Source organism: Halichoerus grypus, chromosome 4, assembly GCF_964656455.1.
Source record: "Halichoerus grypus chromosome 4, mHalGry1.hap1.1, whole genome shotgun sequence".
In the NCBI taxonomy this organism is placed as follows: Eukaryota; Metazoa; Chordata; class Mammalia; order Carnivora; family Phocidae; genus Halichoerus; species Halichoerus grypus.
In genome coordinates, this window is record NC_135715.1 from 92846965 (window position 1) to 92852964 (window position 6000).

A 6000-nucleotide genomic window follows, 5' to 3' on the forward strand; every position below is an offset into this window, starting at 1 on the left:
AAAGGAGAGAGGGGGAGAAAGAAAGCCGCAAAAGAGGAAATGGGGGAAGAGAGATGTTAACGCAAAAAGGTGGGGGAGCAGAAAGAGAGGGGAGAAAGATAGAAAGGAGACAAAGAGGAGAGAGAGCACAGGAGAAAGAAGAGTAGGGCAGGGAGAGACAGACATATGTGCTATAGAACTGTATCACAGGCTGCCCAAGAAGCCTCTGGAAAGAGCAAGAGTTCACCCTATTTCGTAGAGGGAAGCGGTTCCAAACCCAGCCGAGTCAGCAAAGTGTAATCACACCAGGGGCTTTGCTTAATTACAGGTTTGAGAGCTGGGCTGGAGGAAGAGAGATACTTAACTGTGTCCCCAGGAAGGCCTAGGCAGGCACTCAACTGGTTTGTAAGGTTGGGGAATACAAATATCCCATGTCCAGCCGTCCCCTGCCCAAAGCGCCCTGAGCCAGAAATCTTGGGAGGCCGAGGCCGGGGTCTGCAGCATGGTAGACTCAGGCTGACCAGGAACAGCCATCCCCTCCAAGCGTTGAATGTTCAGTTGGGACAGGAGTCCCAGGCTCCCCAGTGCTGGTCAGTGGTGAGGCCACAGGCCTGGGGAGGCCCCGCCTCAGCCTGAAGCAGGGCCACCCGCCCTCCTCCCCCGCCTCACTTGCAGGAGGCCAGGGGCCCTCGGCCCAAGGGGGGAAATCAATCCCGTGCTAATGAATAAAAAGTCCCCTTTATTTCACTGCTGTTTTTGGTTCATTAAATTTTCCACAGATTTGCAGAGAAGAAAACATAATCAATAAACCTTGACAAAAGTGAACGTGTGAAAAAGGCAAGAGAATGGAAAAGCGAGATAAAAGTAATATCCGATCACAGATTTCAGCGGCAGATGACGAGCTGGGGGCTGCTGACGAATCTCAATGGACCATCACCCTTTTGAGGCTTTCCTTCCCTTTGCTGAAACTCTTCATTCAAGACAATAGTAAATGCACTAAAACTTTTTTCTTATGCTAATGCATGAAACCGGGCACTCACAGTTAAAACACACTTCTCAGCAACCTGTTTTTTTTTTTTTTTAACAACACACATGCACACACACAAAACCACACTGACTTATTCAATTTAAATCAAGAAAATCTCAAAAACGGTTTAATATGTACTCTTCGGTCACATCTTAACTGAGTTATGTTCCCCCACTTGCATGTTTTTAAAGAAACCAGAATTAGAACACAAACAGGATTACTGAGGATGCTTTTGTTCGTGAAGGACTTGAGAAACATAAACTATTAAATCCGAAGAAAATATACTGTTCTTGTTGGTGCATTTTTTTCAGAGTTTTCAACATAGTTTTGTAGATTAAGGATGCTTTTGTCACCCTTGAAATCTAAAAACAATGAACAATGATTTGGGTTTTTTTTGAATCCTATATTCCAGAGCAAACACTCAAATTAATTTTAGAGAAAATGAGTAATCTTGAGTCTGGTGTCCTGTGTTTATTTGAAAACCACAAAGCTCCTGCCCTTTTCCAACGGACACTACCAAACACCAATGTCCCCTTCCCTTAGGGTCTTTTAAACAAGCCTGAGGAAACAATTATAGAGTAGCTCCCCTCCCCGAGGTCTTTAGACTCCAGTTAGCCTCGTTCACTGGAAATTGCTGCATATTCTGGTGGTCGGTACAAACTCCTATTCCGCCTCTGAATTTTCTGGAATCTGAGAATAGTTTCTCTCTTTGGCATTCTTCACGTGTTTCATTTGTCCGTGCCTCTGACACTTACTGAAAAGAAGAAAGGGGGGGGGACTGCTTCCCTGGGGTTCCCTTTCAAAACACCCTGGCCCAGGGGGGAACAGCTGCAGCTGTCCACAGCGAGGCCCACCTGGCCTGGCCACCCCCCCCCCCCATGCAGCCGGGAATGGGCCCTGGCACAGGTAGGACCCTCCCCCCACCCCAGCCTAAAGAAGCAAGACGGGTTTGCTCCATCTCGCTCAAGCCAGCATCACAAGGGAGCATCACTCAGATGAAAGTAAGCCCTGCTGAACACACACTTTCCCAAGAAAAGGCAAGCTGCCCTACCCCTAGGGTACACAAGGATGCAGGGCTCCGCTCGGAGCGTTAACAAGCCAGCAGGGTGCGTAGGGGTCACACGGGCTTTCAGAGTGCACACGACAACCTCCTGGTCTCATTTAGAGGGAATTGCTGGCATCTGTGGGGCGAAGTCCTCCCCCCCACCGGCCCCGGGGTGGCCGAGGGAGGCCCCGATGGAAGAAGGGTGTTTATTAGACAAATATCCAATTTTGTCTGCCGGCCTGCTGATCCCCCGGTTTGCTAATCCAGCCCCACAGGCTGCACTGTGTACAGGGCACTTGTGGCAGTACAAAAAGCATGAAGGATTTGTGTATTTTTCAGTCGGCAGTGCAAACAAGCCAGCTACAGTACACAGCCTCCAAGAACCCCCCCAGCCAGGCGCTGACCAGCGGCCTTTGTGGCCCCCTCTTCCGACCAGGCTACTAGAAGGATTTCCTCTGTCCGACCTCCCCCCCCGCCCCCGCCCCGCCACAAGTGGGCTGGAGCACCCCTGAGAAAGTGGAGTGGCGCTCCGGAAGGGCCTCATCTAATTCCACACATGCTTCAAGGTGGGCCAAGTCCAAAGTTCCCTCCAAGGCCACGGCCAGGCCAGGGTTAGTGCGAGCTGGAGAGGAGCCCGGGGGTGGGGGTGGGGGGTGGGGTTCTGCTGGAGGAGTCTGAACACTGCAAATTCCCCTCAGAACAATTCCCACGGAGGATAAAAACACCTCTACTGGTCCCACCCTGTTCCTCTCCAGCCCTGGTATGGGGGGCGGGGGGGTTCTCCCTCTCAGCCTCACCCACTGACTTTGAAAACAGACTGCTCTGACCACAGTCTCTCGGATGCCAGACCGAGAGCTGGCCAGTTCACCCGAGGGCTATCTCCTGGGCAGGTGGGCTCCTCACCTCCGTGGGAATCTTCCCGCATTAGGGTAAATCCCCCTAGAACCATTAAATAACCTCCTAAAATCAGCGGATTTCTCTAAGCAGCAGGGAAACACAAAACCATCCTAAAGATTACAAAACGTTAACTTAACTTTGCAACTCTCAGACAAGTGACAACTTTCCTTCTGTCTGGGTTTGAATGGAATTTAAATCCGGGAGAGAACATCTCCACAATTTCCTGTAACCTTCAGCCGTGGGAGGGAGAAGCAGCAAGTCCAGGAAAACGAAAGCAAGAAAGCTGAAGGAAGAGGAGCAAGGAGTGAGGTCAGAGACACCAGCAGGGAGGGAGGCCTGGAAGGTACGCATCTGCAAGTATACATTCTACATTCTAGACCTGCTGCCCCAGGGCAGACCAGAAGCTGGGAAAAGCCTAAATAAAGAACATCAAAATTAAAAGCAGCCAAGCGTGGCCAGGGTACCCTCCCCTCCCCTGGGTGGGGGGGGGGGGGGAGACGCGCCCAGGTAGCCACACAATGAATTCCCTCCCGACGGAGCCACTGCAAAGCAGCTCCCAGGCCCAGGGAGGCCTGCCCCCAGACACTGGGAAGCCGAGGGAAGGAAACTCCCAGCCAAGGTAAGGAAATGGGCGGGGAGGGGGCTCCTAGGTGAGGTGGCCTGAACAAACAGAATTCATCAGGGGGACTTGCGACAAGTCCGCCTGTTCCTCCGCTTTCCCCCGCTGTATATTTTGGATTTCACAGTTTATTTACTTTACTTTTTGGCACGGAGCCCCCTGAGCATGCCAATACAATATTTGTTTAAACACTATTTTATGCCGCTTGCGAGGGAAACGTTTACTTTCAAATTCTCCAACATCCCCCAGAGCCTCGTCTGCAAACAGCATATGAGCGTTTTACAACTGCTCCCTTTATCTGAAGCTGTCGGGATTAAACCTTCACACGCCCGGCGAGGGCGGCGGGGCGGGGGCCCAGGACTCCGCCGCGGCCACCGGGCTGCAAAGCCCGCGCCAGAGGCCGTGCACCCAGCGGGATGCTCGGGCGGGAGGGCCGAGCAGCGCATAGAACACCCCCGAGGGCCCGGCACCAGACTTGGGAAGGATCTACTTTTCCAGCGGGGATCTACCCAGAGAGCCATATAAAAAATTATACAAAAGAGAGGGGAGCGGGGAGAGAGAGGCACCCTAGAAACGGGGTGGGGGGGGGGCTCCAGGCCCGCAAGCGCCTCCGCAGCAGGTCACCCGGGGTGAAGCGCGCGGGCTCCTTCCCGAGCTCCTCGCGCGGTAAAAGTCGGGTTTCCTAGGAAATGACAGCAATTACTGCCGGGCTGAAAAGGCGCCGAGTAGGGTGGACTTCCAGCTCCCCAACGCGGCGGGCGCACTCACACTCATACACACACACACACACACACACACACACGCACACGCTCCCTTCCTCCACCCCTCCCTAACCCCCCCCGCCCCCGCCCCCGTCCGGGAAAAACGCTCCTCTCTCTAAACCCTTAATAGGATTGGCGCCCAACTCTCTACGCGCCTCTCCCCATCCATCACACACAGATCAAGTTGCAGTAGTGGATTTTTCAAATTCCTCAGCAAATATACTTGTTGAGAGATTGGCCCTTGGGGGGTGGGGGGAGATGATGAGTGGGGGCGGGGATGAAAGTGAGGGGTGGGGGGACCCGAGGACCGGGCCAGGGATTACGTGCGGATCCCTTCGAGAAGTCAAGCGGCTCTTGGGGCGGAGGGCAGGGGAGGAGGAGGAGGAGTTGGAGGAGAGAAGCAAGGAGGGAGGCCGAAGAGGAGAGCCTGACCGAGGGGGAGGGGGGCAGCAGGGCCCAAAGACGGGGAGGAAGGAGCGAGGAAGAAAGAAAGGCAGGGCTCCGCGACGGGTAGAGCGGAGAAGTGCAGTTAGAAGTTCACAAGTGGCTGGCTGCAGCCCCTCCACACACAGCACACTCCCCTAAGACAGGCTCCCACTGCCACCTCCAGAGCTTCGCAGCATCCCAGGCTGAGGTGTTACCCACCACCTCCCCAAAAACAGCCCGGGGCTAGGGCGCGGTGAAGACGGGGTGGGGGCCGGCCAGGCTGTGCACCCGGAGCGGACAGGCTCTTCCCCCAGGTAGGAAGGGGGATGCAAAATCAGCCCCCCCACCCCGGCCACGAGTTCTTAGCCCCGGACCCCTCTATCGTCCCCGCACGGTCTGGTCAGAGCCCGAAGCGGGGCCGCCTCGCCAGCCCCCGGCCCCCCAAGCCCGGTGCCCCGATCCCCGTGCCGTGGCGCGGGTACTCGGCCGAGGGACCCTCCGAATCGGCGCAGCATCCTGGTCCGCCCGGACTCGGCCGGGGTAGGGGGCACTTCGCAACGCAAAGCAAGCAAAAGAAGGCCAATGCAACTTTACCGAGGGAGACAAAAGTTTGCCTCTAGCACGCAGGTGGCCTCTGGGGCGCCGGGCGGTGGCTTCGGGCCCCCATCCCAACTTGGCTGGCGCGGCGACCCGGGGCTCAGTCCGGCCGGGGCGGGGCGGGCCAGGCAGGGGAGGGGACCGAGAGGCGGGCGGGGGCCCAGGAGCCCCTACCGCCGGCGAGCCGGCAGCTTCCCTAGGCTTCCGCGCGCTGCGCGGCCCGCGCTCCTTCCTCCGGCTCCTCCGGCTCCTCCGGCTCCTCTGGCTCCCCCGGCTCCTCCTCGCCTTCCTGCGCGTCCGCCGCCGCCGCCGCCTCCCGCTCCTCCTCGAAGTCTCATTGATGGGAGTTTGAAAAAAAGTCCGCGGAGCCGTGCTGCCTCGGCTGGCGAGCGCCGGCACTCCTGCAATCCATCAGCGCCGCCCGGACGGCGCAGCGCCCCCGCGCGCACGGCTGCAGCACACCCGGGCGCCGCGCCCCCGCCCGTGCCCCGCGCACCCGCCCCCGGGGGGACCCGGGGAACGCGTGGGGGGGGGCGCTGGGAGGGGGCGGCCGAGGACCCTCCTCCCGAGTGCCGGGGAGGGAAAGCACACCTACGAGCAAAGTTCGAGCAGGGAACGAAAGAACGCGCCAGTTTCCAACACTTTTTTT

General features: G+C 57.0%; 1 protein-coding gene across 1 annotated transcript in view; it reads right to left on the reverse strand.

Annotated features, from left to right (window-relative positions):
* The window catches only part of GLI2 (GLI family zinc finger 2), a 245633-nt gene extending 239918 nt beyond the window's left edge, over positions 1-5715 (reverse strand). The window contains exon 1 of the mRNA XM_078070664.1: positions 5349-5715. The gene's annotated coding sequence lies outside the window, so the exon portion shown is untranslated. The remainder of the gene's footprint in view (positions 1-5348) is intronic.
* Between the last annotated feature and the right edge of the window lie 285 nt (positions 5716-6000).